Here is a 13,288-nt window from a genome sequence, read left to right as displayed (position 1 = left end):
AGGGGAGGGAGAAAGCTAAAAGAGAGTTCACAGGGAAATCAGGAGTGCTAGCATGCTCAGCTGCTCAATGCATCTGAAGTCTTACCTGGGCTATTAGAGACTGTCTTTTAAAGGGGGATTAGAAGGAGAAAGGCCACTGATCACCAGCAGTGTTCCTTTCTACCTCTATTTCCTGATTGCACACTTCAGTGCCATCCACGCCTCCCCACCATGGCTGATTGGATAAACCCTCTCTCCTTTAGTCGGGTGTTTGCCACAACAGTAATGCCCACAGTAAGGAGAACTTAGGACCAAATGTTCTGTAAGTATTGTGCTGTTCCCTGCCTTACACAGTAATACTCAGAACCCCTATAAAGATGCAGTTCTTTAACCTCACCTCTCCTCCACTCCAGCTGATACAGTTCCTACGGGCCAGAGCCAGGACTTGAGTCAATGTCAACCTGACTTAAGGGACCACGTTCTCAACGCCACTGCACCAGAGCTCCTAAACATCACAGTTCCAAGATCAATAGTGACACAGGGGAGCAGAGTTCAACATGTGTTCAAGACCCTAGTCAATGGTGCCTGGCCTGGGGCATCTATAGACAGACTGACAGTGTTCAGGACTCATTTCTCTCCTTCTGCTCTGACTTCTGCCCACCTAGTTGCCCCCACATACAACTCAGAACAGAAATTGCTTAAGAAATAGGGGCAGGGCAAATGTACATTCTCCCGTTCTCTGCAGTATATTCAGTACACTTTTACAAGGGTTCCTGGGCATGCACGCAGATCCCAAAAGAATACGCCAGGTCATTTCAAAACACGCTTTCCCTGCTCAGACCTGAAATCTGCAGCCGTTGCTAAGAAAACACAGAGCCAACCGTGAGACAACGAGATGACTCACAGACGAAGCCGGCTCACCCTCTGACTCCCAGGAACAGCACCCACAAAGAACCTTTCTAACTCAATTGTTGGCTGGGGGGGGGGGGGAGACAGCCAGGAGTGTCTTTTCATGCAGGCCAGAAGGGAAAACACTCCGTCCTGGAGGAAACGAATCATAAAATGAATTATTACCCAACAGAGTCGAAGTTTCCCGAAATGAGAAGACAAGCACAAAAGCCTCGACGGTGGCAACCTCTCTTTTAAAGCTCTTGGTTGTGCCCTTATAGCTTCCCAGGGGAAACTTTTCCTCGATATCACCAAACGGGCGACTATGAAGGATGTTTTGATGAGCACACGCCCAAGAACCCGTGTTCGATGCCAACCTGGAAGTGCAGATAATAAACACTCATTCCACTTTTAACACAGAATTTATAGTCACGGCTCCTTTTCAGCGTTTGCTTTCCTTTCTGAACCCGCAGCTCAAACTTGTTAACCAACGGTTTCGCCACACGTTAGCGTGCCCAACAATCCCTTCCCATGTTGCCTGCCACAGAATTGTCACGCCTCCTAGATCTTTGGGTGGTGGGTTTTTGTATCCATTTGAGGGGCCTGGAGAATGCTCATGAATGGTGTTTGATGTGAATAAATCCCACACACTACATCATTTCATCCACAGATAACTAACTGGATTGAACGTTGTTTAAGGCTTTAGAGACAAGCCTGAAGGTGGTCATCTGAACCGTAGCCAGCCCTGTTCCTGAGCGAGCAGCGTTTTTAAGTGAGAATTAGCTAACTCCTATGGTATGAGCCCTTAATTAATGACTCACACCGAAGCAGCTAAGCATGAAGATCTTAGTCATAGGTGATAAAATCAGCCTTGCCCTCCTGATACCATACTCGGTTCCTGAGCCTGAGAAAAACAGGTAGTCCCTGTGCAAATGAGTTCTGCCCTCTCTCTCCATAAAACTAAACATCCCAGAGGCTGGTCTCTGCCAAACCATGTTATTATAACCTTGAAGAAAACACTGCACATAGGGACACTAAGACCAGTGTGGTTTGTTTTGATTTCGGTTTTTTCTTTTGGTTCTGGGGCTAGAACCCAGGCCTCCCACATGGCAAACACATGTCTACCACTGAGCTACAGCCTCAGCCCAAGGAGAGCTGAACTGCTGGAATGAGTCATGAGACGTCTTAACTAACATGTAAAACTCTGCCCTCCAACCCTTCAAAACCTTCTCATACCTCCCCTTTCCCCAAAACCTGCCTTTCAAATTCGAAGTATCCCTGCAAGCACAACTCAATTTTAGTGGGATGGAGGTATTATACATTGTATTATTCTGAAACATAATCTGTAAATAGAATGTGCTAGATGTTAACACAATACTGCAGTACATAAAATTTTAATAATACTCAGAGTAATAACAAGCCTGCTTACCTGCAATGACTTTAGACTAATCAGATGGATATTTATGGCCACACTGGTTTTCTTTTATTCATCTTTGTACAAGTGAGCTCTAAAGAAATTTATCCATACTTCATGTAAATCGGCTTCAAATTTGTCTGGAGCATCGTAAAAACCAAATAATGTAAAGCCCAGTTTCTTACAGGTGAAATGATACAATACATAGTGTTTATCTCCAAACTCTCCAGCCTCTGGGGAAAGGTGACGGTGTTCAGTGCGGTCATCACGGGCACCAGGAATGGCTACACGGGGTTCATTCACTGTTATCTCCGCTTTGGAGAACATCAGAAATCTTTCTAGTTAAATGTTTCAAAAATCGACTTACTACTGTTCTAGGACCAGACACAATTTTTGATCACTTTTGAATTTTCATTTCATCTATATCATAATTCATTTGGGTAGAGGGTTGAGAGTTTGGTTGCCGTATTTGTTATGTATTTACTATGGGCATATGTGGAATTCGGAGCACAACTTTCAGGAGTCAGTTCTCGGGCCCATGTGAGCTCCAGAGCCAATCAGCTAAAGAGGCAGAATGCCCTTACCCTCCCGGCCTCTAATTACTTGCCGCTTGTCTGTCTGTCTGTCTGTCTGTCTATTTCTGAGCTAGTGTCCTCTGTGGCCCAGGCTGACTCCAGACTCACTTTGGTCCTTATCTCCACTCTCTGAGCACTAGAATGACAGGTGTGTGCCCACACTTGCTTTATGCAGGTATGAGGACCAAACCAAGGGGCTTTGGCACTGTATGTTAGGCAAGAATGTCATCAAGCCCTAGTCTTTCCAGATACTGGGATTACAGACACAAGCCACCATAACCATACTACAGCTAGGGTTTTCTATATGAAGCCTTCTCCGTTCCACCTAGTGTTCCCTGCAGACTCTGGCGGAAATGCCGCATTGCTAAACCAAAACTCACAGACTTTAGGAGCTGGGAGAATTCTCCGCTAGCCTCTTCTCCTCCACCCCAGTGGCTCAGTCTGGAACCCGCAACAGAGAGCCTTTCCAGGCTTGTTTACAGACAGACCAATGGCCCCATCATCCAGTGTTTGATTCTATCTATAGACTGAAAACTGGTCGCCCAAACCATACTTTTGTTTCCTGTTGTCTGACTGTGTAGCCCAGACAGGTATGGAACACACTATACAGAAAAAGTTGGCCCTGAACTTTTGGCATTCTTTCTGCCTCTGCTTTCGGAGTGCCGGGAGTACAGGCACAAACCACCATGCCCAGCGTCCCAGACTACACTTTGAGAAGCAGTTGCTATGTGCTCACCTTTACCCCAGTGATGACCAGTGACAGACCTCACTACAGTGATGTGCGGGCATTTCTCCCATTAGACAACTAGCTAAAAGCTGATTTTCATCTTGGTACCAGAACTCGCCGTATCCAATAGATACTGACAAAATGACCAGGCACGTGATCTGAGTACACAGAGAGGAGCGCCTTATCCACTGACATAAATCATAAACGACGGTGGTACCCAAAAGGAGGAGGAAAGGCAGCCAGAGCCAAAGCAGATGGCACGCTCCAAAGGGATTGAAAACCGCGTCTCGCCTTGAAGTCCCATCACCGACAGACGGGAAAACAAGTGCTCGAAGCTGACTTTTGTGAGATGAGTTTCTCTGGCCCGAGGACTAGAAGCAGCTGCTTTTCAACTTACACACCAGTGGGGAGAAATGCTTTCAAATGCATCATTCGGAGCTTCCCAGGGCCTGGTAAATGTTAGCAGGGACAGATTCCTACTCCCCTCCTCCTGATGCTGTCAGGGGAAAGAAAATCTAGCGTGCCAGGCAGACTTGACTGTGGGCACCCCCAAGACAACAGTTGTGCTTGTATGATGCTCTAGAGATCCCTAGATGCTCTGTTTGCTACAACTGTCTAATACATCAGCCAGCCCAGCTTAAGACTGATCTACAGACTGGGTATGGTAGTGCACATTTGAAGATCTGCCCCTTGGAAGGCATAGGTAGGCGGGTGATAAGTTCAAGGTCAGCCTAGTTTACATAACAAGGTCCAGGCCAGGCAGGACTCCAAATAGACCCTCTAGCCCCAAAATGGTAGAAGGCTAGACAATTGCTTGTTTTCCTGGATATGCTGGCCCATGCTTGATTTTAAACTCATCGCTCAGGAGGTAGAGGAAAAGCAATCAGGAATTCAAGGCCATCTTTGGCGACATAGCTAGTTGGAGCTAGCCTGGGCTACATGAAACCTTGTTTCTGATTTCTGAGTTTCATTTCTTCCTTCAAAATTTATTTTTTATCAACTAGGCTGTATTTAAGAATCTAATCACCTACAGAAATCTTTCCTCCTCCTCCCCTCCTCCTCCTTCTCCTCCTCCTCCTCTTCTTCTTCTTCTTCTTCTTCTTCTTCTTCTTCTTCTTCTTCTTCTTCTTCTTCTTCTTCTTCTTCTTCTTCTTCTTCTTCTTCTTCTTCTTCTTCTTCTTCTTCTTCTTCTTCTTCTTCTTCTTCTTCTTCTTCTTCTTCTTCTTCTCGTATAATGAAGTAAAATAAAGCCCATAAGCACCCAGAGGTACTAAGTGAGTGAATACATGATGTTTTCTTATTATTATAGTGTGGACTTTAGAACAAACAAGAAGACAAGACATAAGTATAGTGCCAAACTCAAAAAAGCAGAAGATGCTGGTGTGGTGAACCACGACCATAATCCCAGCATTCAAGAGGCAGAAGCAGCAGCATGCTACAAGTTCAAGGTCGACCTAGCCAAAGTATCAAGACACTGTGGTGAGTGAGTGGTAGGGGAGAGAAGGAGAGAGGAGAGGAAAGGGGGAAGGGAGGGGAGCACACCACCCTAGGGTTTTCACAACCCACAGGAAGTGGTGTAAGGACACTTACAGAGAAGCCGTAATATGCTGCGATCATTACTGAGAGCATAAAGAATGATGCCCAACAGCCACGAGCAGAAATAAAAAAAATAGGGTTTTTACAATTCTTGGGCCAGTGAGAGGGCTCAGCAAGTAAAGGCACTTGCCACCAACCCTGACACCTAAGCTCAATCCCTGTTAGCCTCGTGTTGGAGGAGAGACCCAATTCCCACACCTTATACTCTGACCTCCACATGTATGCCACAGCAAACATGAGTGTACATGAACACATACATTCGTTACATTTCTAATGAAAGAAAACATTAAAAAGGAGGAAAGAAGAAATCAGGTAAAGAGGAAAAGATTAGAGAGCTCCAGATCCCCCAACCTCTCTGCTAAATGATGCTCTGTGAGGAGGTCTCTCCAACTGCAGGACACTTCAAGGTTCTCTGGTCTCTAGGTCCTAGATGCTGGTAACAAATGCCTCTAAACCCTGTCTCCAGACACTGCTTCCTAACATTCAACAATGCTGGCAGGGGTGGAGTGGACTTACCCTCGCACTTCATGCTCGAAACAAAAAGAAAGTTCCTGGGCCTAAATGTGCAAGCACAGCTGTAAATCCTTTTAGAACAGAAAAATCAGAAAAATCTTTGTGACTTTTCTAGAATAACAGAAGTACAGTCCATGAAGAATAAACCAATAAATCAGAACTAGAACCCAGAAAAGTAACTGCAAAGGTAATGCAAGATTCTGTTCTGGTTGAAACTGCTCCTCCAAATGATGAAATTTAATCAGCATCCCAACAGCACTAAGAGGTGGGACCTTTAAGAGACCACAAGGGGCTTGGCCTGCAGACGTGGATTGTTGATGTCACGGTGGCATCTGCCCTTACTGATCTTGACCTTCCCTTGAAGGACAATGAGCAATAAGGTCCTCTAAAGTCTTAACCTTCTGGTAAAGTCTGTATCCTATAAACTGTTCAGTCTGGAGTGTTCTGTCACAGCAGACAAAACTGGGGATCTGACAAAGGACTTAAGACAATTTCACAAAGAATGCTGAAAACATAAGGGAAAAAAATGCAAGAAAGATACAAACATGTCTGATTAAAAATAATAATAAAATTGTAAATTATAATTTAGTTTATAAAAGGCTACAGAGATGGCTCAGGGGAGAGAGGCACCTGTCACCAAGCCTAACAACCTGAATTTGATCCCCCGAACCCACGAAAAGGTTAAGGGAGAGAATCAATTACTTGATGTCTTCCTCTGACCTCCATACACATGCCTGGGCACTAAGGAACCAACACACACATCACACATATCAACAATGATTAATGTAAAAATAATAAAAGCTTTTTTAAAGTTAGGCATCAAATTTTAACTTTTTAAAAAATTTTTAACGCTTTTTTAAAGAGCTGAGGTGTGGCTCAGCAGGTAAAACCTCACAAGCAAGCAAGGACCTAAGTTCGATTCCCAGAGCCCTGATCTAAAAAGCTGGTTAGTGCCTGCACGCACACACGCATCATACACACACATACACACACTCACTAATAAATGAAAATTTTAATAAATAAATCCTAAGAAGGGAAGCTCTCCTGATGGACTGACATGAGCGAACTTTCGAAAGTCAAAGCAAAGACGCAGAGAGAATACGAAATCCCATCCCAGAAATTCAGATCCATCCCAGAAATTCAGATCCATCAGTCAAACTCTCCAGTGATTGTGTGGAAAGGAGGCTTGGGGAAATGAGGGAGGCCAGAGGAGAGATAGTTTCACATTATCTATATTGGAGTCCAAATATAGAAAGTCAACTGTGGTGGTACAGGGCTAGGGTGCTAGCTACTAAGGAAACAGAGGCAGTAAGAAGGCTTGAGCCCGGGACTTTGAGACCAACCTGAGCATCATAGTGAGATCTCTATGGCAGTCCCTCCAAAATAATTAAAATACTGCCCCTCCCCCACTGGAAAGATGATGAGTCAGCAGTTTACAACACTTGCTGTTCTTCCTCCTCAGGATCCAAGTTCAGTTGCCAGCACGACCCTCTGTAAGGCTGGCTCCAGAGAACCAGTGTCCCAGTCTAGTACCAGAATTCACATGCACATACACACACACACACACTCGTGCAGATGTGCACATGCACACACATCCGTAACTAAAGTTAAAGTTAAAAAATGCAACTTAAGCAGGGCAGTGGTGGTGCACGCCTTTAATCCCAGCACTTTGGAGGCAGAGGCAGGCAGATTTCTGAGTTCGAGGCCAGCCTGGTCTACAGAGTGAGTTCCAGGACAGCCAGGGCTATACAGAGAAACCTTGTCTCGNAAAAAAAAAAAAAAAGAGCAACTTAAATATTGGTATTCCAGTAAAGCAAGGACAATTTAAAGTTAGAATCAGGAAAGAATATTACCTATAACCTACAAGTTCATGAAGATTTTCGGGTACTAATCAAAGGTGATTTTATTCTACCTCAGATATAATGTTTTAGTTTGTGAAAGCAGAAAAAAGGGCATTTGACACAAAGCACTGTGATAGTAAAAGCATGTGTCTCTGCCTCCCCTCTCCCAGACCCATTGGTGTGTGTGTGTGTGTGTGTGTGTGTGTACAGTGTATATATGTGTGTATGCATGTGTGTATGTATTGTATGTGTGTGTGTATATATACAGTGTTTGTGTGTATATACATCTGTATACAGTGTATATGTATGCATACTGTATATGCGCATATATACAGTGTCTGTGTGTATATACAATGTGGGTATGTAGTATCTGTGTGAATGCATGTGTATATAATGTATATGGTGTGCATGTCTGTACATGTGTAGTACACTCTGCCTCTGTGTGTGTGTGTTTTGCTGGGGAGCTCACATACTTTCGACATGGTCTTTAACATTGAGCTACACTCCCAAGCCTAGGTGGGACTTTTTGGTTTGGGGACTTGGCAGGGCGGTGTTTGCTTTATTCTGGATTTAATTTTCTGAGACAAGGTCTCATGTGCTTTCAGTTTTTTGCAACCAGGTCTCATGTAGACTGGCTACGTAGCCTTGAACTCTCTACCCTCTGGCCTCCACCTCAAGTGCTAGGATTACAGCTGTGACTACCACACCTGGTTCTTGTTTGCTTTTAAACATCCCACCGTGAAGCCTTGAAGAATAAGCTCTATTTTCTCTCAACACTACTTCTTAACTAATGTATCACTTCACTGACATTTCTCATAACAGTTACAGCAGGGAAAACGGCTCTGCTGTTTTCCCAGTTGGCCTGTCCTACTCCTGGACAGACTCAGGCGCTTCCCCTCCCCCACCACACCCCACAGTCTGGGAAGCTCTGACTTCTGTCACTGTGGACTGAGCACTGCAGTGGGCCTTCTTCCCGCTGCAGATCCATCAGCACTGGGATGAATCCTTTGACTCTGGTGCAGTAGTGAAATCCAGAAGCTTCAGGTCAGAGACCTCCTACCCCAGGCTCTGACATACGCAATCGTCCCCCAATTCCGGAGTTTTCGAACCATAAAATGGGACAAATAAAGAGTACAGACAGGGAGTCCACATGACTTCCAAGATGGCGCCCTGCATGAGCTGCACCTGATTTCAATTTGCGTGCCTCTCCTCCCTTTTGTTTTCTTTTCACTTTTTGAGATAGAGTCTTAGTCTTGCTCAGCCAGGCCTCTTAGCTCGGCTGGGGTTACAGTTGTTCAAACCACAACATCCATCATTTCTTTCTATACTCCCTTCGTAGTAGAGTGCCTAATGACAGTGACACATAAATTCACAGCAGCCAGGCTCTTTGCTGCCTCAAGGGCTCAGCACACGCTGGGCCTCTGCATGATCCCCTTCCAAGCCGGTCTCCACACCACAATCTCTCATCCCACCCATGGCAAAGTTACTTCCCTCCCCCTTTCAAGTACCACTGTCACCTTCCAGGACCCATTGGCTAGTCCGCCTCAGCTCCCATCATTCACTTCCTTCTACGTGACAATAAGGGGGACCTACTGCACACCAGGCACTCTTCTAGATCCTAAGCACATAGTAGTAAGGCAGGCTTCCATGGCTCACGCCTGTCGTTAACACTTGGGAGGTAAAAGTAAGAAGATGGGTTCAAGATTGTCCACAATTCCATAGCAAACTCAAGGTCAGCCTGGGCTACCTGACTCTGTCTCAAAAAAAGAAAGAAGATAAAGCGGTGGGTAAGATGGCTCAGAGAGAGTTGGGGGGTGGGAGCAATGTGTTAGTACGAGACAACAAATTATAAATTAGTGAGGGATGCATTATACATTAGGCAGCCATAGGTGCAATGGAGACAAAAGTTATGAAGGAAGAATGGGAGTTGCTAGGGTGTGATTTTTAAACCTGGGAGTCACTGAGACAATCGCATTGAGCTATGGATGGAGGCTACAATGAGGATAGCAGGGAAGGGACCACATCTCAGGCAGAGCAAAGACCCTTAGCAGCAAGAAAGCTGCTGTACCTAAGACACTTGGGCAAGGCGAGGAGAGAGCAGAGGTGACATGGGATGGGTAAAAGGATGAAGGACCAGAAACTGGAAGGGGTGTGGCTCCAGGAGCGCCCCCCGCCCCCCCGCAGGTCTATGCCCACCAGAGGGACCCAGAAGGGCATTTAGAGAGTTCGGAACAGGAGTAGGAGGTTATGTACTTTACGCTTCAAACACTGTGATTAAACTGGACACAGTGGAGCACACTGGGAGATCCCAAACAAGTTCAAAGCCAGCCTGCGGCCACTTGACAAGTCCTGGTCTCAAAATGAAATAGAAAGGGGCTGGGGTATATCTCACTGGGAGAACGTAAATGAAGTCATGAGTTTAATCCTTAGTAGATAAGCAAATAAAGTACAAAGCGTGCTGTTAGTTTGATAATGTATTTTATTTTCCACCTACTTTCTCCAGTATATAAAGGAAGTGACCCCAGCTGCCTTGTCCACTCTAGAGTCCCCACACCTAGCACTCTATAGTCTCCCCAATGCCCTCACCTCTAGCACAATGCAACCTGCATACTCAATAAATGCTTACGGATGAGCAAGATAACCACAGGCTATACGTACATTCAAAATAAGCACCTCACGAATGACCACTTGTATTATTTGGGTCTCCCACTGTCCAGCCCAGTGGTTGGCACATTGCAAGAGCCTATTGGCAGATATGAATGTTTGTGAAATTACTGGAAATCGCTACCTAGACACATGATGAGTCACAACCAATGAATGATAAGTGGCTTTTCGTCCCTGGCAGTTGCTAGAATGGGACCTATTCTGCTTTGAATCCTCCAGTAAACTTTCACTGGTGCTACTGAGGGCACACAAGACTCAACCCACTGTGACTCAGCCCTGTAAACACAGGCAGTATCCAGCAACACCATTAGCCCGAGTCCATTGAAACGCTAATAACATTTCTAAGTGGGTAAACTTACTCTTTTTTTTTTTAAAGAGAGAGAATCTTACTGTATCAGATAAGTTGATCCAAAGTGGTTTAATTTGGGATTTTTAAAAATTCAAATAGAAGCTGTTAAATCACGAGCTGGTGGCTGAAAGTTGTAATTCTAGCACCTGGGCTGGAATAAGGAGCTCAAAGCCAGCTTCAATTATGTAACAAATTCAAGGCTATCCTTGACTACCAGAGACCCTGTATCCAAACAAAACCAAACGGAAGAAGCTTTTTAACTCAACTAGGTAGGCAAAGACCAAAACCCTTCCAAGGTTTACTCATTTTTATCTTCGCCAGCGTCTTCACTAATAAAACTTTATGTGTATTACACCTGTTCCCACCACCCCGAGTGGGTGGGGAGTTGCAGAGGAGGAGGCAGCTGACAGGCAGGACAGAGGCCACACAGTAGCCACCGCAGGGAAAGCCTTTGGAAGTCTTGAGAATTTTCCAGAAAGAAAACTGGAGCCCCAGTCATGCGTTGAAGCGTGTAAACACGTCAAAAATCCTAGGCCATAAAAACCGAATGCTCCTTCTCCCATGATGGCGTTTACTGGAACGGGAGCTGCGAGGAGGCCAGGTCTGCTTAACTGTGCCCCCACCCGAACATTCGAGCACAGCCACAGAATTACCTCCAGCAAGAGCTTTGGAAGGATGGAAACTTTTAGGGAAGCAGGTGGAGTTGCTTCAAATAAAACTCTTCAAACATTTGTTAAGTCCCACGGTCACCGAGACCCTCTCCGGTTTGCCTCGAGCTACTACATGGTGCCTGTGCACAACCGCGCCTGCTGCCACTCCGTCCCGACGCTCCCTTCCACTAGGGGAGGGGAAAACAACTTTCGGAAATAAGGCGCGTCCACAAAGGCAAGTGTTACACTGGACTTCTCCACCTCCATCTCAGGCAGCGGCTCCTGTAGCCAGCAGCCCTGGATGCAATCCACGGGCCCCCTCCCACAATGGGCATCTTTTCAGAACTCAAGAGAGAGACCGTAAGGAGGACCAGGTGCTACCGTCAAACCCTAAAGGCAATTGTACAGACAACAAAGACCGCAAGCGATCAAAATGGAATTATAATCCCCGCGGTCCCAGCGCCCCCTCTCCGCCCCGCCGAGGCTCAGGGCCGCCGCGCCCGCCTCTTCTCTTCCAACACAAGGGTCCCGCGTCCTGCCCACAGTGTGCGCCCCGGCTGCAGGTTCTCCGGTCCCCAGGGCTAGCCTCCCGCCGCCCGTGGTTTTGCAATCTCTGCGCCGCAGCTTCAGTGTTCTAACACCCGGTTCGAAATCTTTCCCGCCCAGGCGTGACGCGAGGAATGCAAACAATCAGCCGAGCCCGCCCGCCTGGACCGGGCTAGGGGGACGGTGGGGAGCCCCGGGGCCGAGCTGGGTGCACCCGCGGGCCGGGCCCGGAGGTGACACAAAGAAGCCGGGGACACCAACGCCAATCACTGGCGCTCGCCGCGATCCCCAGGGTGCCCCGCCCGCCGCTAAGTTTACAGCGCCCCGCGCGCCCCGCTGTCCCCTCCCGGGTGAAGTTTCCCACGGCCCGGCTGGGAGCCCGGCATCCAGAGACTCCCGTGGGCCCCCCGGGCTCCCCGCTGGGCTCTGGGGACTCCGCAGGGCTCGTGCCCGCCTCTTCCCCGCCCTCCCGCTCTCGCAGGGCGCTTTAGGGCGCGGAGCCCCCCGCGGCTGCGCTCACCGTTGTCTGCCGGGCCGGGAGGCGAGGGCCGGAGCTCGACCCGATCTACTCCGCGCCCCCTTCGCCTCGCTGCCTCGATGGCGCCCCTCGATCGCTCTCCCGCTCGCTCTTCCGTGCGGCCGAAGGCTTGCGGCGCAGCCGAGCGCGCTCCGCTCTGGACTGGAGGCTACAGACCACGCCCCGCGCCTCCCGGCCCGCCCAGTCCCGCGCTCGCCGCCGCCCGGAGCAGCGCACTGGGGGCGGAGCCGCCTCCCCGCGGCCACCGCAACTTTCCCTCCGCCTTCCAGACCCTTGCAGGTGGCGGGAGTGACGAACTAACTCCGAATGCAGGTTTACGGGCCTCCGCCTCCGTGCCTACCCGTAGCTGGAGACAAAGGGGAGGCCGACTCTCCTAGAACTCTTTTCAGGCGGGTTTCACTTCTTCACGGTGGGTGGATGCCTAGATCTACAAATCAGCGACCCGACCGCGATCCGGTCCTTGAACCCAGGTGGAGCCTTAGAGAAACATGGACTTTTCATCTGCTTCTTAAGAGTGTCAGGGAGCCCAGACCTCGACCTCACCTACGGAGGTAAGATAAGGAGGTACTTATTTAACAATGCAGACTAATGACACCCCCACCCTATTTCCCTGTCCCCCCGCCCCGTGCGTGCCAGCCTGCAGGATGGACTGAGGAGAGCCGCCTCAAACAACGACATTCAGGAGAAAGTGGGTCCCTGGGAATCTGTCCTGTAGGTGTCAGTTGGATTTTCCAGCAAATTACTCAATCCTGTGAACTCAGGATGACATCACCTGACTCCCACTCTCGTTCCGAGTCGCTATTACAGTCTTAAGACTCTTGAAGTCAGACACAATCGCATCCCTTCACTGTTAAATCAATCACAAAGAGGCAGTGGCCTGAGTTTCTATCGCAATCAAATTTAACTTCATGCAAGTCCCGTCTCGCGCATGTTGTGTAGCTGCAGAATCTTATCTGGATTGCTTAGTGCGCTACTGATGGCCCAAATTAAATGGTAAGGGTCGAAGAT

General features: G+C 47.8%; 1 protein-coding gene across 1 annotated transcript in view; it reads right to left on the bottom strand.

Moving 5' to 3' along the window:
* The window catches only part of LOC115032807 (nesprin-2-like), an 88,847-nt gene extending 76,428 nt beyond the window's left edge, over positions 1 to 12,419 (bottom strand). The window contains exon 1 of the mRNA XM_029484927.1: positions 12,263 to 12,419. The gene's annotated coding sequence lies outside the window, so the exon portion shown is untranslated. The remainder of the gene's footprint in view (positions 1 to 12,262) is intronic.
* Positions 12,420 to 13,288: the final 869 nt, after the last annotated feature.

The sequence above is a fragment of the Mus caroli genome, chromosome 12, assembly GCF_900094665.2.
Source record: "Mus caroli chromosome 12, CAROLI_EIJ_v1.1, whole genome shotgun sequence".
Taxonomy (NCBI): domain Eukaryota; kingdom Metazoa; phylum Chordata; class Mammalia; order Rodentia; family Muridae; genus Mus; species Mus caroli.
Note: the sequence above shows the minus strand (reverse complement) of the source record. Positions and strands in the feature narration are given on the sequence as shown.